The following is a 26946-nucleotide window of genomic DNA, read 5'->3' as shown; positions in this document are numbered from 1 at the left end:
CTAAGTTCATCTTCTGGACCTTCACCAGTTAATGGATAAACACTGCATACATCCCCTAATAGCAGTGTTGTGTTTCTTTGATGGTTTTAGGGCTTTTTCACGCAAGCATTTTTTTAATGAGTTTACAAACGATTGGATATTGATATTGGATTTTTTATGCGTTTTTATAAATTCAGTTACGTTTTTTGTGAGTTCCAAACTCAACCTTTTATTCTATTATGTTTTGGATAAATTAGATGATACATCTGAAACTTGCATCAAATACATACAAAATCATCCTTGTGTAAGAGCCCTTAATAATATATATCATATATGCAAAGTTGTTGGCTTTGTTATTGTTTAAATAAAAAAGTACATGGGCATATTTTACCTTGTGCACATGACATACCTTGTTAGTTGGAGGCGCCATTCTTCTTTCCTCTGTAGGCTATAGTTCAGGTTTCCACAATTCCTAGATAAAACTTACCATTCTTCCAATATTATATTATTACCCTGTTAATAACATTGACTTCAAGCATTATTTTTACTGTCCAGGTGGTGACCCTACTTTTAATCTAAGCTCTGTAGCTGAAAACATGCAATATGGAAGCTCTCAAAGATATGTTTCAATAGATGCTGAATATAATTTTCTGTGTGCTTTTCTGTGAAGTTTCAGGTGTATATAAGGAAGACATAACAAAGAATTTATCTCTGGCCTTTGTGGTCATTTCACCTATTTCAGAAGTTATTTGTTTTTGTTTGACTGAATTCTTACCTCAGCTGCTATGTCTCCTCAGACTAATTAGTCTCCCATCATTAGCCAAGAAACTGGCTACAAGCTGTAAATAAATTCCAATGATTTTTAGTTACCATGGAGTCAATAAGGAGAAATATTTACAGACTGTCAGATTTGTTTAAAGGTTGTGTCAGTCGTCAGCATCTTTTGTGTATTACATATGTTTAGCATTGGTTGTATTAATGATAATTTTCAGCGTTATTTTCAGCAGGGGGATCACTATCATAAAAAGCAAGAGTTCCAGCAATAGAGTTTCTATCACAGTTGACAGAGGAAAAAATTTAAATAAAATTTGCCTAATGAAATGAAATATAATTCTAAGAAACTTTCTAGTCGGCATGCATTAAATTACAGTTGAAGTAGCTTATTTCTTTTTGCATTGTTGGTCTTTTTCAGTTCCTCAAGTCTACAGGGTCTTTCTATAGACTCAATAATGCGGAGCACTCACCTCCCCAAATCACACTTTTGTAGTGTCAGGTGCTGTACTGTGAGACCCACTCCTGTCACTGGGTCAAATCAATATCCAGAAAAAAAGCGAGCAGCACACCGAATCTGGTTGTAGTTGTGTTCAAAGATGAAAATTTATTTAGCCCATATGCAAAAAGGCAACGTTTCGAGCCTACCAGGCCCTTTATCAAGCCCCTTTGAACACAACTACAACCAGATTCGGTGTGCTGCTGGCTTTTTTTCTGGATACAGGGTCTTTCTATGTGAAAAAAAAACTGTCCTCTTATGTTCCTCTATAGAGTAAACATGTCCTCTTGCAACTGCATTTTTTTCCAGGGAAAACAATCCTTTGATGCTTCACAGTCAAACCTCATAGTTTAAGTCTTCCTTTCCATTTGTCAGTTTAGTGCTTCTTGAGCACCTGGGCCCAAAACTCCCCTGTAGAATTAAGATAAGGCCTTATAAAGAGAGGTTGTCATCCCTCGAGTAGCACAGTTTGATATGTGTGGTACAGTATCTAATTCTAAATAGACCTCTTCCTCTGCCACCCCAATGTAAGGAAATCTTACCATGGTGGGCGGCGGGTTACCCCGCCATGTCTCCGGCGAGGATGCCCGCGCATGTGTCTTTCCTCTTGTAGCACCGGTTTCGTTATGGCGCACGTGGCCGGGTTCAATTAGCTTGTTCCTGGGTGTGTTATTCTTAGTGAAATCCTTTTGATCTTCTGTATATTGACCCTTGCCTGCCTGCTTTACTACTCTGACCCCTGATCCTGCTTGTGACTACTCTGACCTCTCCAATCCAACCTTTGCCTGTCCACTGACTATTCTACGTTCTCATATCCTGATTCCGGCCTGTCTGACGATTCTCTGCTTGTGCTGGCCCGGACTGCCTATTGCTGGTGGTGTTCTTCCTTCCAGTATCCTGTTGAGACGACAGTGCCCCTTTGCTTGTCCAGAACCGTTAGCTTTGCTCCTCTCTCAAATAAGACCTGGTGGCATGCAATTAGCCGAGGGCTCCTCCTGAGGTGAAAGGCGGCGGCTAGAGGCAGAAGTGAGAGCCGAGACCAGGGAGCTTAGCTTGGGTTCTGTATATAGGGTGCCGAACGTGACAATGTCTAGGCTTGTATCATTCAGTTGCAAACATAAAGTGAGTTGCAATGTATTCAACTGTTAAACTGGCTTCTGACACAAAAGTCACATGCAACAGGACACATTACCAAGAATATATTTATTGCTGTATACAGAGTAGAACATTATTTGAGCTGCTCATATTTAGGCCAGCCACCTTGTCTCTACATATTCTTTCTGTCTATGCTAGAGGTATATATATATCAAGCTGAATTCCTTATTTTATAGGAGATGTTTGTAAAAGTTGTACATTGCTTTATGGTTTGATTGTATCATATGCTGACCATTTTGCCTTCAAAGCATACTGGCTTGTGAAAGAACTAAAATAAAAGACTAACCTCCATATGTAATATAAGGCACTAAGTTTGCCAGGAACAGTCACTCACAGCAACCAATAAGATTCTTGCATTTAAACAGGTGACTAATAAATGCTACCTGCTGATTGGTTGCTATGAGTTACTGCCCCTGGGCAAACTTAGTGCCTTTTATTACATAACCCCTTTGTCCTTAATTATGATTGGTCTACACTAAATCAACATACTCACCTATAATTAGATGTTGTATCTAAATAAAGGTGCAGCTGTTTCGTTTCGCTATCTGATTGCAGTGCAGGATTCTAACAATTGGGTTTAACTTGGGTAATACTCAGGAAGTTGGCTGCCACTCTTCTGTTAGTCAAAGTAATTGCCAAGCAGCTGCCTTTCAAGCGAAATCTATGTGGGACTCACCCGGGGCTAACAAATTTATAATGTTCCTTAGTCTGACAGGGATGCCCCGGTGGGACTTCTACAGATAGAAGTCCCAGAAAAATAAAGAGTAACATTGATTTTTATTGAACCATGAAATGATAATAGCCCTGACTGAAATGTGCCAAATAAGACCAAGGACAGCATTGTGATGTCAGAAAGAAATGTAAAATCCATCCATTTTCTCTGACATCAAATAAGAGCCTTCACTGTGACACCATCAGAGGAATACGACTGGGCTTCTTATTTGGAAGCCCACATACTGATGATTGTTTTTCATGTTCGTAGCTTTAATTAATATTAGTGATGGGAACGAGACAGTTCTGGCCCATATATTTCTTTTTAGGCATAATGTAGGTTTATGAAGCTCAAGCAATATCTATAATCATTTTTTTTCCCTATCCCTAGTGGCTGAGATATTCATATCACTGGGTGGAGTTTTTTTGCTTCCTAAAAGGGCTGCTGTTGATTGTTTGACCAATAGGGCATTGGCATGCTGATAATTATCAGGTCAACTCACTGCACACAGTTTATTCACAGGCTGTGCAACATCGTCAGGTACAAGAGGGGCGTTGAATGTTTTCCACTATGTATGCAGTGGGTTCAGAGACTTGGTTGAAGGTGGCAAAATGTGACCTGCCAAAGGAACTCTCAGCACTGCTTAAATTTCTACTCTGTATTTCATTATTATCCCTGTAATACATAAAAATCCTCCAAACCTTTTCATGAATTTGTAGCATATTGCAAATTAAAGTTATCTACTGTAATCTACAGTAATTTACATTTTGGTATGATTTTGATTTCATGGGGAATTCACTACTAGAAGGCTCTATTTCAGCTTAACCTTTGTAAGAACATAATATGTTGATATGTTGATATTGAAATTAAAATACAATATTGACATCATAAATTGCTGAGTTTCTTTGTGGAGCTGAGTTGCACTCCATAATGATGCTGTTGTGGTTTTGGAGTGGAGGTGTGTGGCAAAGGAATGTTGAATGTTTAATGGATGTGTGTGATAAGCAAACCAACCTTTTTCTTTTAGAGATACCTCTTGGTAACACCCATTGATGCCATAGGTGCTGTGCTGGTTTGAGAACAGGATCGTCTTTCAAAATGATGCTGTGATGGTTTTGGAGTAGAGGTGTGTCAGGCCTTTTAATGCTGGTGGGTGATCAGTAGAGCTTGTTTTGCCTTGTGGCAAACGCTTTGATGTCATAATGCTGTGTTGATTTTGGAGTGGAGCATTCCAAAATAATGATACTGTGATAGTCAAGTGGAGGTGTGGTCAAGTGAATGTCTGTCTGGTCCTTTAAAGGAGACATATAACTAAGAAAGCCCCAATGTTGTAGACAGTTAAGAATAACTTGTGGTTCTGGTTTCAATCTGGGCTATAAAGTTTCCTTATCTTTAAAAATGGCTCTTTTTTTAAGCTCCCTATAGATCTGGTAACATCCCCGTCCATGTTACAAATGAGGTGTGTCTTTAGGGTACCTGGCCAGAAGTACAATAGGAAGGGGCTAGCCAATCACAGCCATTCAGTTGCATGAGCAAAGACATGTTTCAGTTCTCTATCAGGTCTGGCTAGCTGTTGATTAGTTCCTGTCCTACAGTGCAGTGTGCTGAGTGCCTCCGGCTTCCCTGCATGGCCTGGGAAAGGAGGCAGCAGGAAGTTGTATAGATGTGCATGTCTAGTAGGGTTTTGAAGGATTTCTTTATATCGTCCTGAAACACATTTTTTGAAGCACATTTTATATTATGAACATTCCCCTTTAATAGTTGTAGGTAATAAGTAGACAAAGCTGTTTTCCTTTGGAGATCCTTCTATAGCAGTGATCCCCAACCAGTAGCTCGTGAGCAACATGTTGCTCTCCAACCCCTTGGATGTTGCTCCCAGTGGCCTCAAAGCAGGAGCATATTTTTGAATTTGAGGCTTGGAGGCAAGTTTTGGTTGTATAAAAAACAGGCGCACTGCCAAACAGAGCCTCAATGTAGGTTTACAATACACATAGGGGCTACAAATGGCCGATCACAGCACTTATTTGGCACCCCAAGAACATTTTTCATGCTAGTGTTGCTCCTCAACTCCTTTAACTTCTCAATGTTGCTCACGGGTACAAAAGGTTGGGGATCCCTGTTCTATAGCATCATGATGATAAAATTTAAGCAGGTACATGCAAAGAAACACGATTGAACTGGACCTATGTAGATGTTTGCCTCCAGAAACTGCAGCAAAGGCATCAAGGAGGTCCTTGGCACACTATTTTTGTCTGCATGTCTGAATGCTACACTGTGAAAACAATGTTAAAACCCCTTTAGGCAAGTGGGTGGGATGATACAGATGTAGTCACAGGGTAGGCAGTGACATATGAAGATTATCTTACCATGGTATAGATATGTTGTTAGGGAAGCCTCACACCTAATGTAACAGTTAATTCTCTTCTTAATCACTAACAAATTACTACAAGGAGAAAAAATGTTATTGGCATTTGAGAGCGACAAAGAGAAATAATACCAACAATTAACATACCTATTTCCCCATACTTTCTTTTTGTCTTTTCCAAAAGGGTAATCATAATGAAAATCTTTGCTTTCCAGATGTTTAGAGGAATTCTGTGCCATCAGTTTGCATATTTAAAGCAGAACTGCTATTCTCTTTAGATTACATCATGCACCAGCGCAGATGTCTCACCTTGTCTGCTAGCCAATAACGTTAAAACTTAAAGTTCTTTATTGACTGTTAAAGAGTAGAAGGATTCCAATAGCTTGGCAGGGAGCTTCCCAAGCCCAAGATGGTCCAGCATGATTGACACCATTCTGTGCTGAGATGGAATAAAATTAAGCCTAACCCTGTCAGATTTTAGCTGTACATTCTGGGGAAAAGGGTATACTTTTTCCAACCTCGGTACCTATTTAAGATTAAATGTATTTTTACATAAAATAGCAGGCAAAATGATTTTACCCTTGGCGGTTGGACCTATCTGGATCTGAGTCCATTGACCTCTCTAATTTCTGGTATCAAATTCTTTCCTTTACCTCTTATAAGTGTATTCTCTAATTTGTTTCTTTCTCTCCCCTTTATTTCCCATTTCCTTTCTTAGACCTGTGTTCTTATCTCATGTTTTCCCTCACACTACCTTTTATCTCCCTTTTCATACTTACTTTTTACCATCCTCCCCTCCATCGTATCTGATGCCCTCTTCTTTTTCTTTATCCCATCCTTTTTAATGCCTTTTCACTTTAAGTTCCTATTTTCTCCAGCTATACAGAATTATAGGGCCATGTATTCTACATAAATGTGTTCTGGATAGATGCTGAGCCCCAGGACCACACCATGCTGTGACTAAATAGTAGGGCAGATTTCACAGTCTTGCAGTGGCCTAGGGTAAGGGATTAGAGCCCATGTATTGGAAAATAATACATTTAAGACCACCAGGAGAACCACAGTTGGGTTATTGCCATAAGGTAACACTATATTGGAACTACAGCATTTGGATTAAAGATAACTTTTTTGTCCATCATTTAGTTTGCCCCCTCCCCTTTTTTATTTATATATATGAGAACAGAAAAAATCATTCACTCAAATTTTTACGTCAGATGACCTTCCATCATGGAAACCAAAGAAGGCATTTTGCTGTTTATTTTATCATTTTACTATATTTACAGATAAGTAAGCAAACATTTCTTTATTCTGATTTGTATTACTGTGTGTGTTACTTTAGTGTGTTAGCACCAGAGGGTAATTTCACAGCTTTCTGTTCACTTTACTCTCTGGTTAGGTTTTTGTTTGTGCTAATTTATCAAGCATGGGCATCCAGAAATTTTCTTCCAGGGGAGGGGCAAGGAAAAAACATTTAAACAAATTACTTGTACCCATATTTTGGTTTCCACACAAACCTAACAACAGCATTTATATAAATATATAAAGTAGTAACTATTGCACATGTCCAGTATACCATTGCCATTCTATTAGTGACACAAACTCCTTGTTTGCCAGGACAGCACTTGGTCTTTTCTACTTTCTTAGCACAATTACTAGCCAGCAGTTTGCAGAATGTTATTCCCTCTAGAGTCCTAGTTACTGCTTGATACATACAGTGACACCTCCATTTTACATATGTAGGGATGTGAAAATTTAGACACGCTTACCCTTTATTGACAGGCAGATCCTTAGTGATATGGACGCCTAAGTGGGTCCTTATGGGGGCTTTGTGCTTATGTAACCCCTTTATTTCTCACAGTGGATGCTAGATGGCACTGTGGCATAGTATAAAAGGCTTGCAAACCATGAGGTCAGTGTCCATGCTGCTGAACCTTTCCTCTGTTATGCAGCAGAGGTTAGTGGTGGAACTCAGTCTGAGTCTAGTGAAGTGATAGTTATACCCTTTAATAGATCACTCTAGGAGTGATAGATAGGGTATGTAGTTGAGCAGCTCAAAGCTCAGACGAAGATTTTAGAGGGATTAAGATCCCGGGTATTACTGACCCCATAGTAGGGCCTAAGTGTTAGACTCAGGGGAGTACGTAGTCTTCTGAGTTCCACCTAAGGTAATCCTGAAGATTGGGGAAATACCTTCTCACAAGCTGTTACTCTACCGTATACTCTATCTGCAGAGAGTCATTCTATGTTTGGGACAGTGAGTATATCTTGTTATAGTGGTTGATCTATGTGTTATTCTATGTTCCATACTCCATTGTGAACTCTGGTTTTGGTTAATAAACTCAGTTTATGGTTTAAGCAAAATAAAACTACTGGTGCCCAATCTCTTGTGCATCGCACACGATTACAGTTGCGCTACACCCTGCCTCCACCCCGCTGCAAGGGCTTACCCCTGAGAAAAGAGTCTTATGGGTGGTATTAACCCACACGGAAAGTAGCTAGAACAGACTTTTATAAAGCCAGTTCAATTTCTTCCATATTTTATACCATTTTTTATGGTCCCACCAATATGTAATGCATAATACATTTTCCTGATTTTACATAATTTTTTCTGGTCCTCTGAAAAATGTAAAATGGGGGTTCTACTGTACATAATGTAGAGTAACAACAGCAAAAAAATGTTGTGCGCAACCACATGTCTCTAGCATAGAATCTATGTTTATACATTATATTTCAGTCTAGGGGAAAGCTGCATTGTCCCCAGAGAGGTAGAAGGGTTAAAGTAGAATTCAACCTGTGGGGAAAAAACCCATACCCCCCCACCCAGGTAGACCCCCCCCCTCCCTCCAGGCTAAGTACCCTCCCGTGGAAATGCCCCATACTCCATACTTACCCCTTGTCGCAGATTCTTCCAGCGGAGTTGCACGCATCCATCTTCCGCGTCCTCTGTAAGCTGACTGAGAGATCTGTGCATGCGCAGTTGGAGGAGTTTGCCGGTATGCGACAACTGTGCATGCGCGGAATTATGTGGAAATTGCCAATCTCTCAGTCAGCTTACAGAGGACGCGAAAGATGTATGCGTGCAACTCCGCTGGAAGAATCTGTGGTGAGGGGTAAGTATTATGTATGGGGCTTTTCCCTGGGGGGGTGTAGTTAGCCTGGGGGAGGAGGGAGGGGGTCTACCTGGGGAGGGGGGTACGTTTTTCCCCCCACAGGTTGAATTCTCCTTTAATAGATGAGTCATCCAAAAAGAAACAATATTGATGTGGAAACAGGACAGGCCCAGGAGAGGGGGTGAGGTGTGTAAGTATATATTATAATATTATAGATACTTCTATCTATACAGATATATGACATGAGGCAGAGAGTTATTAGAGTGATGCCATGGAGAGGTGGGGAATTCACTGGAGCAGCAGGGCAAGAACTGTAGGGGGTAATGTCCTTTGTGGCAAATGCACTGGGAGAATGGTTGTAGGCAAAACCCACAGCCAACCTGTACCTATACGATTTAATAATTAATGCAGTTACACAGCTATACACGGGCTCATATATAGTCTCTATTACTCACACACACAGTTTGTCAGACCTTCTTACAACACATTTGTCTTTTGTACAATGATAACACCCTCACAATTCTAAGCAATGTTAAAATATACCTTCTTCTGTTAATAGTCTATGTACAAATGGTTCTTTAACATAGAACTACTTTTGCTTTGGCTATAGGTTTTTCTTTAACTGTAGACCTAATTCGGCACTGTAATGTGACAGGGTTTAAATGCACAGCAGATGGGGCAGAGATGATCCGCATGGCTGAAGCTACCACAGTCCGGTTGGAATGTGCTGCTATGGATGCTGCTTCAAACCGATTAATGGCATGGCTGGGAACAGTCCATCATCAACCTGGCTCGGCTGACCTTTCTAAGTTCTGAGACCAGTAGGAATTATATTGGTTTCTGTCACTTTATTCTTTGGAGCATCTGCGCACATGACTATAATATTTGACACATTGCTCTCACATACCATCACCAAGCATTGAGCTGCCAGACAGGATCAGCTATGCAGCATTCTAGCTGAAAAAACCCAACTCCTAGTGGTCACTGGTGCTCATTGAGGCTGATGTAGGTTGCACAGGTATGTAATCTGTTATCCAAAAATCTATTATCCAGAATGTTACAAATTACGGAATCCCATAGACTCAATTTTATCCAGATAATCCAAATTTTTAAAAATGATTTTCTTTTTCTCTGTAATAATAAAACAGTACCTTGTACTTGATCCAAACTAAGATATAATTCTCATTGGAAGTAAAACCAGCTTATTGGGTTTATTAAATGTTTAAATGATTTTCTAGTAGAATATATGAAGATCCAAATTACGGAAGTATTTGTTAAAGGAAAACTATACCCCCCAAACAATGTAGCTCTCAATAAAAAGATATTGCATAAAACAGCTCATATGTAAAACCCTGCTTCATGTAAATAAACCATTTTCATAATAATATACTTTTCTAGTAGCATGTGCCATTGGGTAATCATAAATAGAAAATTGCCATTTTAAAAAATAAGGGCCGCCCCCTGGGATCGTAGGATTCACTGTACTCACAAACATACCAAACAAACCATACGGTTAGGTCACATGAGCCAATTAACAGACAGGGTTGTGTCTTTTGCTTCCACACTTCTTCCTGTTACAGTTAGAGTTGAAGTATTTCTGGTCAGGTGATCTCTGAGACAGCACAGACACCATCATGAAATGGTGGCTCAAGGCAAGAGATGTAAAAGGGCAATATTTACTTAAATATATATTCCAGTTTGGTAAGATTCTTTAATATGCCACTTAATATGATATGAACTATCTGTTGCTTAAGTGTTCATTTTGGGGGTATAGTTTTCCTTTAACTGGAAATCCCCAGGTCCTGAGCATTCTGGATAACAGGTTCCATACCTGTGTATTGCTTTCCTAAGAATCCATTCTACTTTGCATCAGTACTGTAAACCATAAAAGCCTGTCAACAACTAGATGTTTTACTTCTTTTTTTTACTTCTTAATATCATTCTTTATATAGAGTGACATATCTTGCATGGATTGTTCATCATTTACATTAGTATCTGCCCCAGCAGAGCTTACACTTTAAACCCCTATCACATTCACACACAATATAGTCAGGAGCCAATTAACCTAATCCTGCATGCTTTTGAAGTGTGGGTGGATACCCCACACAGGTTCTATTTAGGAGTACCTGGATGGGAACCCATGCAAGCTGCACATTGTGTCCTGGTCCCACCACCCCAAAACTGTAAGGCAGAAATGCTAACAATTGCACTACCGTGCTGCCCTAAAGGGATTAAACAGTAAATGGTTCCAATGGATAACTGCACTGGTTTGCATCTACTGCGCCCCTTTTATGAAGGTTGGGACTAGTGTTAAACAATGTTTCACCCCTATGTTTGCAATGGTAACTGTATATTGTGCATGCTTGTATGAGTATGTTAACATACATATACTATTTGTGTTCTTTATTTATAGCTTTCCAGTTTTTGTATTAATTGGACCAAAAAATGGTATTACATAGACGGGATTAAAGAGCCTAGCCATTTCATGTATTAAGGAAATAGCTTTTTCGGGCTATATTAAAAAAAGGTATTTTTTTCTAGCTTAAATGTTGCTTTTGCTTTGCTGCAAATTCGATTGCTTTTTGAAGAATATTGGAAAATGTAAAGTAACAAGTTAGAAATAATTAAATGTGTTTATCTTTTCGGTGAGCTCGAGCCATCGGTGCAGAGCAGACAAGCATTTAATAATTGGCTGTCTTGTCATTCCCTTAATGGAGAGGAGATGAAAAGGGGAATATTTGATTTCCAGCGATACACTGCTTTGGAATTCAGTACATTTCTAGACTTGTATCTGCTCAGACAAGACACTCTTTTGGGCGTATGAAGTTGTTCTGGCTGTGCAATAATGCTGCATCTGACAACGTAGGGCCCCCGCCCACTCAGAACACAGGGACTAAACAAATGATTGCAGTGAAGATTATTTAATTAGAGGATATTGGAAACCAAGGATTAACTGTGGTACTAAACAAATATTAATAAAACCTATTATCTACTATTTTGGAGCAGGCTGTATCGTCATTAGCAAGGATACCCCAATTGTTACTTTTCAACTACAACTCCCATCATCCTTAGTGCATCTTTAAGATCAGAGTACTGGCAGCAGACTTGAACGCTGAAGATCCATGTTCTGTAACTAGACATTGATGTAATATAAGGCACAACACTTCTTTAGGTCTTGTAACCAGATGTGAGTATTACAGATGACCAGTAAATTCTAGCTTCTTATTGGTTGCAATGATAAGAAAAATGTATCCCATATTAATTGCTTCGCTAATTTCTAGGTTGCTCTCATTGGATTGAATCTGGCCCATTGTGAAATACGTCTAGACTGGACAACCATATTGGCAGTTTTTCCATCTTAAAGGAGAAAACAGTTTGCATTACTGGACATAGGTCACATAGGATCTTGAAGTTTGGTGTCCCAGAAATGCACCAATTGTGCTTAATTTGCTCAGAAGCCAATTTCCCAATCAGTATGTTTTTGGACAATAGGGGGAAAGAAACACAGACGGAGAAAAAACATTCAACTCCTTGGAGAAAGTATCCTGGTTAGAACAAAACCAAGGACCCCACACCGTAAGGAAGTAATACAAATGATACAAATGTGCATCTAAAAATGCAGGTGATTGACTGTTTTGCAATAAAAGTATTGTATTTTTCTATTTAAAGGAAATAAAATAGAAGAGCAGCATTACGTATGCCTACAATTACGATAGAAGCCAACTCTTTTAATTGCTTGCAATGTCTCCATTATGTAATATGGGAAGTACCTCACTTTTTTTCTTCCAGGCTGATTGACATTTCTCACTTTAGTGCACCCCAGGGGTGTCTGAGCAAGAGTATTGATCGATTATGAGTAGCAAGAGAACATGTGAAGTAGAAGGAGTGAATTAGGGATAATCTTGAAAAGTCAAAAGATGAATTATTCATATGGTGTCTTAGTTTAAAAATGTTATTTTTGCAGAACCAGGAGCTTCTGGATTTCCTTTGCTATGGTAATTAGGTAGTGAGCACCAATGACTTCGGCTGCTTTTCGGTTGTGAAACTTTCAGTAAAATGAAGCTATGTGAGAACGATTGAGCAATCCCTGTAGGGCAGAACAATTGGGTCAAACTTTTTTTCGATATTGACGGCTCAGAATCTGATGCTTTTGTCCAGATTTAAAATGATCGTGTAAAAGAGACTTTATGACATAAAAGCCCTTTGGACAGCTACATTTATACCATGGTCTGAAATTGAATGGTCTGGGGTGTTCAACATAAAATATGTGCATTTTTCAAATGAACTCAGCTATGATAAACAAACAAATAGAGTAAAATAATAGGATTTATTTATCTAGCTCCACTGGTTTATATTTGTGTGCAAGCTGTAAAATAATTTGATGAATGGTTACTTAATGACATTTCTTTTGAAATATTGCTGGAGCAGCATGCACCAAAAAGTCTTTGGCAAATGCTGCAATGCAGAAGTGGCACATAAATAAAATTGTAGGCATATTAAAAGAAACAAGTAGGTAGACAAAGGTACTAATGAAAGGCTACAGAGACTGTAGTGGTTTACTGAGATATATATTGTGCAATGCAGATGCTTCCCAAGTATAGAAGTATGAGTAGGCATTGAGCAGACTATAAGACAAGTAAGATTCCATTCCATTCCAAGCATGGCTTGAGGCAGGAGAGACCTTTGTTACAAGTATTGATTGAAAACAATGGTCTTTGAGAAGCTTCATGACTGCAGAGTTGCACATCAGTTGTGGCATGTATTGATGTTCCTAGGCCCCACAGGAAAAATTATTTAAAGGGACAGTAACACCACCTAATGAAAATATAATGTCCTGTTGTGCTGCACTGGTGAATATACTAATAGCTGCTGTGTAGCCATGGGGCAGCATTCAGCATTGAAAGATGAGAAAAGGCACAGGATACACAGCAGATAAGAGATAAACTCTGTAGCATACAATGGGATTATTCAGTAATTATCAGTTATCTACCGTGTATCCTGTGCTTGAATGGCTGTGTCCATGGCTACGCAGCAGCTTGTATATGTAAACTATAGTAGTGTTTCTGGAGCAAACACATCATTTGTTCCAGGTCAGGGCACCAGTACATTGGCATTGCATTGAAACATTTCCATTTTTTGGTGTTACTCTTCTTTAAGGGCCCAAACCCTCTGCTTTGTTCTCTGTACTTCTGACCCCCAGGAGCTGGTGGATTTGCTATTGTCCACAGTCCCGTGGAACCATTACAAGCTTTACATTTTGCTTTTGCTTCTGTAGTATCTTGTACCCCTTAAATTAGAATTAAAACTGCATAACCCTAAGAGAATATCAGACAGTAGCATAATTAAGTAACAAAATGATATGTCCTTTGGGTATCATTATATGAATTAGTGGGGTAAAGCACTGAATATTGATTTTGGATTAAAGCAGGAAGCAAATAGGATGCCACCAGTCCTGGAAAAATGACTAACTATACTTCTTCTTGTCTTTCTTCCCTGTTATTAAAACAAAATATTTTGATTGGGTGGCTAGTGAAATACAAGCCTGGAGAAATCCCACTTGTAACTGTCATATAAAGGTAGAAACTATGACTGTTAATTTCAGTGACCCTGTGGCTTGCAGGAATTCTAAATATTTGCTTAAAAAGTGTCACTCTTATGTGTATGCAGGAGTCTCTATATCATTATTTGTCACTGGGAAGGATATTGGTATTAATTAAACCAAGTCTATAAAAACCCTTTAAACCCAGCTGGAAATGGGCAAAAGATGTACTTGAAAAGATTGCTAATATCTATGATTAAACATTTTGTCAGTGCCAGTGAAAATATTTGCAGAAATATAAAGATGGTAAACACCACTGGGCCTGGTGTGTAATTATCTTTCCCTTTGAGTCAGTCATTGTGGGTTTGAAATTCGAAGCATTTTTCCAGGAATTTGGCTTTCAGAAACGGAAAGATTTATATTATGTATTTCTACAGATATAAGAAGAAGATATAAGAAAAAGAATGTTTTATGAATTCGTTTTATGGCCTTGTTACACAGCAATTGGGGATTGGATTGAGCGAGAACAGAGCATGGGCATTGAAGGGCCACTAAATCTAAATCTAATCTAAATATAAATCCAAGCATTAAATGTATCTTGTAGCATTCACATTATATATATTATAAATATTGGGGTTGATTTATAAAAATAGGGTGCAAAGCAACCTGTTTTTTGCAGTTTTCCCTGGCTGAATTTACATGTTGTAACCTAGGCTAAAATGCAATGACCTGTGCCTCTCCTGTCCATTTTTGTTTGGCAGTGCTGCATACAGGAGGGGTGGGTGCCACCTGGGCATCCCCTGGAACACCCTTAGCTTGTGTGTCATTCAGTGCAAGGTACTAAGGAGCATCAACACCTGCTTAAGGATTACATGCAGGGCTGTCTATCACCATGGAACCTTATATTTTTCACAGTCCTTGTACACTTGCTATGTAGTACAGTGCCATTTCAAATGCCATTGTTTGGGCTAAAAGTCTGGTGAGTGGCCCACACAGTATCAATATTGATAGATTGAATGTGAACAAAATAAGGTTCAGACAACCAAAGAACAAAAGAAAAGCTGCACTGAGAATTAACCACGCCATTTCTGGGGCAGAGATAAATGGTAGAAAGAAAATATTGATTTAGGGAAATTGTTATTGTGATATGGGGCCTGTGTATTGCACAAGTGAACATGGGCCTTTATTTTTATACAGGTATTCGTCTGCACCAGGCAGAATTAAGCATACAATCCATAGATCGTGTTAATGATGAAGGGCTTTATATTTTATCTCTTCTTTCTCTAGGACCCCAATATTGCAACTCCACCATTAGCAGCTCTGATTCATGACATCATAAGAATACATTTTAGAGAAGGGGGCAAGGCTCCAGGAGGACGTGTGATTGGAACATCAACATGAGAATCCTTGACTAAGAAGGTTAGAAACTGAAGAATGATGTTAGACCTCATGTTGGTGGGTGGCACACTGTTGTTAGATAAGCAATGATGGAATTTATCATGCTCTGGGGCATTTTTTCTTCTTATAGGTATCAATTTGATTTACACTGTACTATATCAGGGAGCTATTGTTTTTTGTGTATGGCCAATATTATATGCTATCACATTTTACTTTGTAGCACTGTGTTTATGAGGGATGGGAGGGTGGTTGCACTTTAGCTTGAAAAACCCTTTCGGGCTTGCAAAATAAACCTGACAAAATCTGAAGCATTACCCATTGGAATAACCCAGGTACGTAAAAAGTTGATCCAACTTTGTTTTGATTTGCAATGGAAAGATAAATCTCTTCAATACCTAGGGGTAAAAATAACACAAACTTGGAAGGGATATATCAGCCAAACTACCCCCGACTTTGGAAAGAAACTGCAAATATTGTGCTTTGGTAGGATAAATGCAATAAAGATGGAGCATTAACCTAAGGTTTTATATTTTTTTTGGGTGCTACCAATAGAAATCCCAAAATATTTTAACCGCAATTCAAAGGAAATTTATAAAATTCATATGAGGAGGTAAAAAATCACGATTATCGCAAAAAAACCCTAACTGCAACAAAAAATAAAGGAGGATTGAATGTTCCTAATTTATATTACTATTATCAGGCAGCCCAGATTATGCCATTAATCCATTTCTTTCACCCAAATCCCCCACTGTGGGCTCAAATTAAAGCTGAATGGGTTAAACAGATAAACTCTGCAGTTCTACCTTGGATCCCTAAACAAGAAAGACCTACAACCTCTTCTTCAGTCATTAAAATGGCTTTAGCCATCTGGGAGCAAAAAACTGTTCTGAAATCCCTGCATTGTCCAGCTATGCCCATAATTGGGAATCCTAATTTTGTCCCAGGATTACAAGAGAGAAATTTTCAATGGTGGCATACAAACAATATGAGTTATGTAACCCAATTTTTGGGACTATATGGTATCAAAGACTGGGCTTACATAACGGCACACTATAACACACTATAGCACACTATACTACAAGTACATGCAAATTCATCACTATCTTAGAAAAATGCTGAAAGAATGCAATAATATATTAACATTAACGGCCTGGGAACAGCTATGTATACAATTTCCATATAGCAAAGGATTAATATCTATACTTTATAAGGAAATATTATATTCAGCAACACCTCCAATCCAAGCTTATATTAAGCAATGGGAAAGAGAATTGCATATAACAATAGACATAACAACATGCCAACAAATCTGGGAAAATACAACCAAAAGCTCAATTAATACTTTGGCACAGGAAACATTATAAAGTGATTTCAGGATGGTATATGGTCCCAGTCAAACTACATAAATACTACCCCAATTCCAGCCCACTTTGCTTTCAAAACTGTGGTGGGGAAGGGTCAATGTTACATATTTGGTGGCAATGCAAAGAAGCTGTCAGATTTTGATATTTACATTAATAGATTCAATCATCGGGATCAAACCCCGGAAAGATCCCACTCAAGCCCTACTCAATAAAACAATTCCAGCTCCAAATAAACCCCATGAAAATTGATACAATTTATCTTTATCTTTAACAAACTATAGTTGCCTCCTGGAAGAATCTCTCAATTCCCATTATTATGTTTTGTCTTAAAATGAACCGGATAATGTTAAATGAGAGACTATTGAGAATATCCTCAGATACGTATAATACCTACACCAAAATCTGGACACCTTGGATAACATACATCAGAATGTAACATTAATAATATATAATACACAAAAGCCATGAATATCCTGTAAATTATATCCTTATAAACGGTGAGTAGTGATGTCATCAGTTATAAACGGTGAGTAGTGATGTCATTTCTGTCACATGACTCACTAAAATTTGTGTATTATAATAAATAAAGTACCTCCAGTTGTAAAATATGAGGATATTAGAAGTTACCTCGGAGTTCCATGACCTGTATAAAAACACTCGGCCTTCGGCCTCGTGTTTTTATATGGTCATGAAACTCCTCGGTAACTAATAATATCCTTATATTTTACAAGAGGGGGTACTTTATTCACTATATATTTAACACCTCTACACACAAAAAGTAAATGAGAGTAAAAGTAATGTTATGGAGGTTTGAGACCTTGAAATTAAACCTATTAAGGAACCCCTAAGTAAATGTAAACTGTTACACAAAGAGAAAAAAAAAAAATAAGGAGATGGACAATACAGTTCAATTGATAACTTTTATTGGAATATGGGTTACATTCTTGTACTTTTTATTTTTATGTATAAATATATCATGAAACAATGTACAAATATTTTTGCATATACAGTGTATCTGTATGCGTTGAAAGCACTCCCCTCTGCGTAGGAGAGCATCTGTCTGAAAGTTAAAGACAAAGAAAAATTACGTTTCATTGAAAACAAATACTGTATGTATAACCAATAAAAAAGGTTTTGAAAAGAAAATTTTACTTAAATATTATATTGATTTACTGTATGAGGGAATTTATATTGCGAAATTTAACAAACAACTATTTCTTATGTAACCATAACATAATAAATATCTGAATGAAAAGCATGAAATGGGAGGTTGATATAGAAAAGCTGTTGACACTTGAGATCTACTGATCACCAGATAAAAGTCTACTGGTAGATCCTGATCTACCTCTTGGGCACCCCTGGCTTAAAGGGGTTGTTCACCTTCACATAAATGTAGTTATAAAAACAGATTAGTTAATTTAAAGTACATTTGTAATGTATGTATTTTAAAAAAACTGTATCGTTTTCAAGAACATTACCTGTGATGTTAGCATTTCTATCTAGGGTAGGAGTTAGTAGAGGCACCAGGGGAAGCGGTTGCTGACCCCTTTTTGCACAGGAGCGTATCAGTGCGTTGAAACTCTGCATAACACTTAGGGGCACATTTATCAAGGGTTGAATCTTGAGTTTATGGGAGTTTCTAAAGACTCCCATCAAATTCAAAAAAACCCGACCAAACGAAATTTATTAAAAAAAGATTTTTTTTAAAAACGGATGAATAGGATCAAGCTGCAAACTCAAACCGAATTCGATTCAATTCAAGTTTTTTCACCAAAAAAACATTTTTTTTTCAAAAGTCCACCAAACAACTTGATTTTTAGAGGTTTTAGATGGCGAATAGTCGAATTTGAATTCTTAAAGGGACAGTACATGATAAATGTCGAAATTTGATTTTTTGGACTATTCCCTAGTCGAATAACACTAAAATAAACTCGAAATTAAAATTTTCAATTCGACCCTTGATAAATCTGGCCCTTGTACTGGCAGTAACAGCTTCAGAATCTTCTGTGCATGTCCACATCCTATTGCCTATTTTACATGAGTCACCCTGAATCAGTATTTCAGTAAATAGTAATAAACTGGGTGGGAGCTATAAACCTATAAACCTATAAACTGTATGTATATCGTGCAAAATTTGGATTAAAATATAATAATTTTAATCCAAATTTTTAAAAATGATTTCCTTTTTCTCAGTAATAATAAAACAGTACCTTGTACTTGATCCAAACTAAGATATAATTAATCCTTATTGGAAGCAAAACCAGCCTATTGGGTTTATTTAATGTTTACAGCACTCCGCAACCTTTTTTGCGCCAAGGACCAGTTTAAAGCAAGGCAATTTTTCCGAGGACTGGGTGGGGACGGGCTGATGCGTGGGTGCATTTCGGGCTTGCCAAAAACACTGTCCAAACAGCATTTTGGTCCTTGTCGCAATCAGTAGAAAGTTTTCTGGGCTTTACACAGCTGTCACCATGGTGATGGTGCTTCTGAGAGCGAAGAGTGCAGGTAATTAGGGCCTTTTTAATTGTTTGAGCTATTATAGACTGCAGCCAGGACCAGAGGAGGCCCAGTTTGACACAGCCCACAGCCCAGCACCGGTCCCTGGACCGGTGGTTGGGGACCCCTGTTCTAGTAGACTTAAGGTATGAAGATCTACATTACGGAGAGAGTCATTATCTGGAAAACCCCAGGTCCCCGAGCATTTTGGATAATAGTATACCTGTATAAGCACACAAACTGAAATAATCAATGTGCACAAACATACACTTATGTGTATACAGAAAGAAAGGGAGAACACTCACACATAGGAATACTGTATTTTTCCTTTCCCTGCTTCCCCCAGAGATGACATGAGTGTTTCCACCCTAAACCTGTCAGTCCTTGTCCTCTCTGGATGCGCCGGCACTGCCGATGCCTCTGATTCTTTCACACTTGTCTACTTCAATCTCATGCCGCAAGAGGGGAAAGGATAGAAGGAGAAATCCACAGCTCCATAAAACAAGCTGCAGCTAACTGATTGCTATGCCCAACAGGGAAGACATGAGCAACATGGTACTTAAAGGAGAATTCAACCTGTAATATAAAAAAACCCTCCCTGCCCCATATATTTTACTCACCCCTCCATGCAGATTTTGGCCTTGGTGTTCACGGCAGCCATCATCTTCTTCTTCTCCGGTAATATTCGTATCTTGACGGCATTTTTGTCGCATTCGCAGTTGTAGTAAATTTCCAGTACCGAACAACGCACAAAAAGTCACAAAGATTTCCAAAAAATTTACAGAAATTTTCGTGACTTTCAGCACATTCGCAGTTGTTTGGTACTGGAAATTTACTCCAACTGCGCATGTACTGAAACTTCCGAAAATGGCTCTGAATGTAAATGCATAGGGCTCATTTCTAGCTGTATGCTGTGCCTAGGACATTAATTAGGAGACAACAGGCTATTTACTTGAACATTTGCCACTGCCATGCAGTAGTTGTGTACATCAAAGAAGAAATTACCCTAGCACACCCTGGCCTTCCTAATCAAATCGAATCCCAGGTGCTCAGTGAAGGAGGCGTTTGGCTACCTCAAAATCCACATGAAAAGTAAGAAAACACTGGCACAGCATGGGTTGCTTCTAGCAGGGAAATCCCTTGCTCATTTATTGCGGATGCAACGTTTTATCACATGCTTGACAAAGGGGTTACACCCGGAACGTTGCATCCGCAATAAATGAGCAAGGGATTTCCCTGCTAGAAGCAACCCATGCTGTGCCAGTGTTTTCTTACTTTTCATGTAGTTGTGTACATGCCTTGAATCCCTAGAAGCAAAAGGCTATTGTACAAATGAGAAAATGTACCATGCAAGCATGATTATCAACATTTAATGATAATGACATGATACCGACCTAAGGGAGATTGAGATTAAGTAATATCTACTCAGACATTAGATAAGGGTCAGAATTTGAAATTAAAATGTTCTATTTATGTAAAGCCTGAAGTCTGAGGGGACCCTGAAAGGTAAAGGAAAAAAATGACTTCTTATTAATATGTGGTGTGAATGACTAAACTAGTACCGTGTGGTGGTTTCTTAGTAGATTAGTTTGCTAATTATGTTGTGAAATTTCTGTCACAGAGACTGGAAACATTTTCTCCAGTTTTAGCAGAATTCACATGCCACCCATTCTGCTGCAGTTATGTAGTGTATTGTAGTTCTGCAACAGTGCCAGAGGTGGCTATTAGTATTAAAGGGGTTATTCGCCTATAAATTATCTTTTAGTATGTCATAAACATTAATATTAAGAGACAATTTGCAATTGGTTTTCATTTGCCTGTTATTTGTGTTTTTTCAGTTATTTAGCTGTTTGTTCAGCAGCTCTCCGGTGTGCAATTTCAGCAGCTATCTGGTTGCTAAGGTTGTTTACCTCAGCAACCAGGCAGTGGTTTTAATGAGAGACTGGAATATGAATATGAAAGGGACTGAATAGCAGGATAAGGTATAAAAAGTATCAAATAATAATAAAATTGTAAGCAGAGCAATATGTTTTGGATGCTGGGGTCAGGAGCCTCAATTTGAAAGCTGGATGTAGACGATGAAGGCAAATAATTCAAAATCTTGCAAATAAATAATGAAGACCAATGGCAAAATTGCTAGGAATGGGGCATTCTACAATATACTAAATCTTGGAAAACATAAGAGATTGCACTTAAAGGTATAAACTTTCCTTGAAACTGACTATTTTAGGTTCATCTCATGTCAGATATCTAGCACTTACCAGTATTACACAGTAATTCCAATGGGTAGATACAGAGATGTTTGGTTGTTTAGAAAAGCCTTTGGCAACAGTGTAAAATCAAGAATAGTGAGTCAAGCAAGTTTGCTTTAAAAATGCATGCTTTAGCCCTTGAAACTAAACCAGGCCCTTACTCATCCAAGCTCTACCAAATCCACCCATTTGCAGCACCTGTCCCACCCCCTTACTGCCCTACATAATTGCCCTGCCCCCTAATGTTCAGGCCAAAATGTTTAATTTCAGATGTCAGATGCTCATACAGCCACTTCATATCCACTTCTGTTCCCTATCTTATCTAATGCTGGTAGGGAGGATTATCTTGCATCTTGCCTAGTTTAGAGAGTTAGGCAGCTCAATATTGGATTCAAAGTAAATACAAACCTTAATTTACATAATAAAATGTGAGAAAGAAAAACTTTTATCTGTCCAGTGCTTTAAAGTCACATAATTAAGAGTTTGTATATTGGAATAGGGAATATTTATAAAAATCTCCCTGCTCCCATCACATGCTAATTACCACCTTATTTCATCCCAAAGCACAATATGAAAAGGTGTATTTCTACATAGTTGTACACATCTCCTTCCATTCATGCAACACATTCATGCAGCTAATGGGTAATCAAGAGGGATATTGCTCATAGCACTTTATATTGTATAATCATAAATTACTGCTTACAACGCATATAAAACATAAATAGCCATGTTTAGATGAATTGTGACTGGCTTTAATTACATGAAACAATAGTTGCTATTCTGTGGAGATATGAGAAAAAAGGCATATCTGTAAAATAGCTTTATTTTCCTCTAAATATGCAGTAATATCTGAAACCCCAGCATGATGTGTGCACAAAGCATTGACATTCTTTTATGTTATGCATATATACACATGAGCAGGAACTTCCATAGGGAATCTTGCATGGACAATATAGCTTTACCTATACTGAGTACAGATGAGAAGGGGGACTTCTATATAAAGGGGGTTGTTTCACTTACTTTTCTGCTTCTGTATGTTATACTGAACACTTTTCTAGTGTATAGTACCTTCAGCTGAGTTCTACTTGCTACTTCAAACTGGTGGCCATCTCTTGTGGGACCTATTATCCAGAATTCATGGGCCTTGGGGTTTTCTGGATAAGAGGTCATTCTGTAATTACTATCCCTTTATCTTAAATCTACTAAAAATCATTTAGTAGCACAGGTATGGAAACAGTTATCCAGAAACCAGTTATTCAGAAAGCTCTGAATTACAAAAAGGCTGTCTCACATAGACTCCATTTTAGCAAAATAATCCACATTTTTTAAATTGATTTCCTTTTCTCTGTAATAATAAAACAGTACCTTGTATGTGACATAACATTCTCACTTTAAAAATTGAGAGTTCTTTAGCCACTGCCCATTTTACCAGGTGCCACTTTTACCCAAACAATGATGCTTCTGAGTATGTATGGGGTGTTTGGCACAAAATCTAATTTAGTTGAAACTATTACTTGTATATATGCATTTGGCCTGTGGCCTTCTGCCTCTCTTTATATTGTCATTGTCACTTCTAATCTTGTATTATTCAACAGTGGGTACATATCTCTCAATATAAGTTCTATAAATTAGGATCTCACTGATTCTTAAAACAATCTTATCTTTATTGCTGTGTATAAGCAAAAGCACCATTTATATTACTTAACATACAGGTAGGGGATCAGTTGTCCAGAAACCCATAATCCAGAAAGTTCCAAACTACAGCCATCTCCCATAGAATCCATTTTATCCAAGTAATCCAGAAAATTATTTTCTTTTTCATTGTAATATTAAAACAATACATCATACTTTATTCAAATTAAAATGTAATTAATCCTTATTGGAAGAAAAACCAGCCTGTTGGATTTATTTAATGTTTACATGATTTTTTTGTAGACTTAAGGATACTTTATGAAGATCCAAATTACAGAAAGATTCCAGGCCAGGGCATTCTGGATAACAGGTCCCATACCTGTATTATTCTTATCAGTCCACTGACTGAACAAATACAAAAGCCATAGATCCAAGACTGAAAAAGGATGTATCAAAATGTAGCTGGGTCCCTGCCTTTGACATTTCTCTTCTCTGATATATGAACACATTTTTCTGCATTCTGAGATAGAAATTATAGTGCTGCTGTGACGCGCCCACTAGAGAAATATATAAAAACAGACAGCATCTACACAGAAGTAAACAAATCCCTACCTCATGCTCATTCTTCCAATTATCTTCTGCTTCACCCTTGCCCTCGAATGGCTTTGCTTTGTAAATTGCCACAAGCTATGCCAAGACCCCTGGGTCAGCGGCTGCCATCCAGCAAGAAGTATCTTGCAATAGTGTTGTCATTTACACAGGAACGCAGAGAGTGTGTATTGCTAATTTGTACTTTGAAGAAAGTCCTTCTTACTATGTATATACACACTGCCAACTAATGTGACCAGTTAAACAACCTCAGCCTACATTTTTTATATGTTATAAATATCCTGATTCAAACACATTTGGGGGATATATCAGGTTTCTTGTTTAGATTAGAATGGTTATAACCCACAGAAAATGTGGCTTTGGCATTCCTGCTTATATCCTGCTGATTTATCTTGTCCCTTTGTTTTAGGGGATTAGTGCTGTGTCTTGTGTTTCCAGGACTCCTAAGTTTCATTCTCTGTTTAACGGACCTGTTTTCACCTGCTGCTTTGCTAGCAATGCAAATGGACCAAAAGTCAACATGATTCCAGCATGAACAGCTGTCTGGCAGCCTGAAATTATTTGCTAAAGTTGATGCAGAAAGAGCTGAAAATTATAGGATCGAAAAAAGCCCATTGATGTTTATTATCACTTGACCTAAAACATTGTGCTTCAATAATTATTTGTGATGCAGTGTGTGTACAAGTGGTAGAACTATAAAAATGATAAAGAGAATAATTATTTTAAGCCAGATATACAACTAGATCCCAATACTTTATAAACAATCACACAATCTATAGCATCTATCTTGCTCCTCTTCAATTTTGTATTGTTCCCCATCTTGTCTTTCATCACATTTTTTTTGGAAGTTTTGGGGACTAAAATATGTTCATTAATGGGCACAAGTACTGTGACTGAAACTGTTATTTATATAGCACCAACACATTTCTCTGCTGCAGTGGAGCTTACAATCAAAGGTCTCGATTACATTCTCTCACACACACTATGGTCAATTTCGTAAGAAGTCAATTAACCTGAATGTGTGTTTTTGGAGTGTAGGTGGAACTCCATGCATACACAGGGAGAATATACAAACACCTTGCCCTGGCTAGGATAGAACTCAGGACCCCAGTGCTGCATATCAGAAGTGCTACCCACTGTGGCACCATACTTCCTACCAGATAAACCACAGTTCCTTAACTTTTTTGAAATGGGTCCCATTAGAAGTATACTAGATAGCCTACGATTTCATAACTTATATGGAATAGGGCTCACAAGATGTAAACTAGATAGCCCAGGATTCCATAACCTGTTTGAAATGTGACCAGATTAAGTCCAAGAGCTATGAACTATTGATGCGCTTTGAACTACTACAGTAAAAACAAATATCCCTTTATTAAAGGGGACTATGGTGACACACCCTAAACAGTATGATAACCCATATTTTTGTCTGGACCTATAGGTGAAGAGCCCCAAATGGTGGAAATTCGGCATATGTAACAGTTAAAAATGTAATGCTTCATGCTGTTTAGAAAAAAAGAATAAAGGATGAATATTTCATCACACAGAATTTTGAAAATGTAGTTGTGTAAAAGAATATGCAATGCTACTGTAGTGCTATAGTAAACTGAGTGCACCGTCCTCTACTATAAGCTCCACTCCACTCATGTGCTCCGGATGAGACCTTAATTCTTAGGAAGTTAGCCCTCGCAAACGGTGTGGAGACAGGGTGTAGTATAACTGTAATTGGGTGCAGGATATAATATTTGGGGCCAGTGGTCCATAATAGAGTGTACATACAGAGCAAACAGGATCATACAGCAACAGTGGATAGACATATATTTTCACAACACCTTTGGTCAGTATCAGTCCCCACAGGGATGAGAACATAAGCAGCAGCTGCTCGGGGTACACACAGCTTTCAGCCTTTCCCTAAGTGGAACCTGAGGGGAATCTCTACATCCCTAGGTCTGTACACTTAGTCCCTACTTCTGGGCATTTGGTACCCGTGATCATAATCCCACACACAATCTTCAGAGGAGCCTCTCTGCTCAGCTAAATAGCCTATCTGTCACTCCTAGAGTGACCTCCAAAGGTGAGTAGCCTATCCTTACTAGACCTGACCTGTCTAGGTTCCACTGCAGCTTTGCCTGCCTGCTCAGGCCAGAGCTAGCACAAAATGGACCTTGAGAACACGGCTGCCCAGGACTTTATACTTTAGCACAGTGCCATCTACTGGTCACTGTGAGAACACCAAGGGGCATAACTTTAGGCAGGATAAGGAAACAGGTCCCCTTCTAACTGTATCGAAGTCGCCCTGAGAACAGCGAGAGCCAAACTTTCTCGTGCCATCAGAGTAGCTAAGTGCGCATACACTCAGAGAATACATAGCTTCTTCCAGGAGAAAGGCGACACACGGCGCATGTGGCAGGGCATCCAGGCTATCACAAACTACAGGTCAATACCATCTGCCTGTGACAGTGACACCTCCGTTGCAGATGCGCTGAACAACTTTTATGCACTGTTTGAAGCACAGAACAACACAGGAATGAGGAAGACCATCACTCTGCCTAGTGACCAGACACTGCGTCTGATGGTGGCTGACGTGGGTTTACTCTAGAAAGAGTAAACCCACGGAAGGCTGCAGGACCAGACAATATCCCTGGCAGAGTGCTAAGAGAATGTGCATATCAGCTGGCAGATATTTTCACTGACATCTTTAACATCTCCCTGATCCCCTCCACTGTTCCAAAGTGCTTCAAAACCACCACTATTGTCCCCGTGCCAAAGAAGTCATCAGTGTCCTGCCTCAACGACTACCCTCCTGTGGCACTCACCCCCATCATCATGAAGTGTTCTGAGAATCTTGTCAAGAAAAACATCAAAACCCTGCTGCCACCAGCACTGGACCCCCTACAGTTCGCATACAGTCAAAATCGCTCAACAGATGATGCAATAGCCACCACCCTCCTTCTGGCCCTCTCTCATCTGGACAAAAAAGACACCTACGTTCGAATGCTGTTCATAGACTGCAGTTCAGAATTCAACACTATTCCTCAGCATCAAAAGATGAGCCTGCTTGGACT

The 26946-nt window shown here is 38.6% G+C and overlaps 1 protein-coding gene across 2 annotated transcripts in view; it reads left to right on the top strand.

Moving 5' to 3' along the window:
- nexmif.S (neurite extension and migration facto S homeolog) overlaps nucleotides 1–26946 on the top strand; it is a 310163-nt gene that overhangs the window by 110973 nt on the left and 172244 nt on the right. The window contains exon 2 of one of the 2 annotated variants that reach the window (XM_041574514.1): nucleotides 15418–15549. The exons of the other annotated variant lie outside the window; for it this stretch is intronic. The gene's annotated coding sequence lies outside the window, so the exon portion shown is untranslated. The remainder of the gene's footprint in view (nucleotides 1–15417; nucleotides 15550–26946) is intronic. 2 annotated transcript variants of the gene reach the window in all.

This window comes from Xenopus laevis, chromosome 8S (genome assembly GCF_017654675.1).
Source record: "Xenopus laevis strain J_2021 chromosome 8S, Xenopus_laevis_v10.1, whole genome shotgun sequence".
Lineage (NCBI taxonomy): Eukaryota > Metazoa > Chordata > Amphibia > Anura > Pipidae > Xenopus > Xenopus laevis.
The sequence above is the reverse complement of the archived record's forward strand: the minus strand, read 5'-3'. Positions and strand labels throughout refer to the sequence as shown.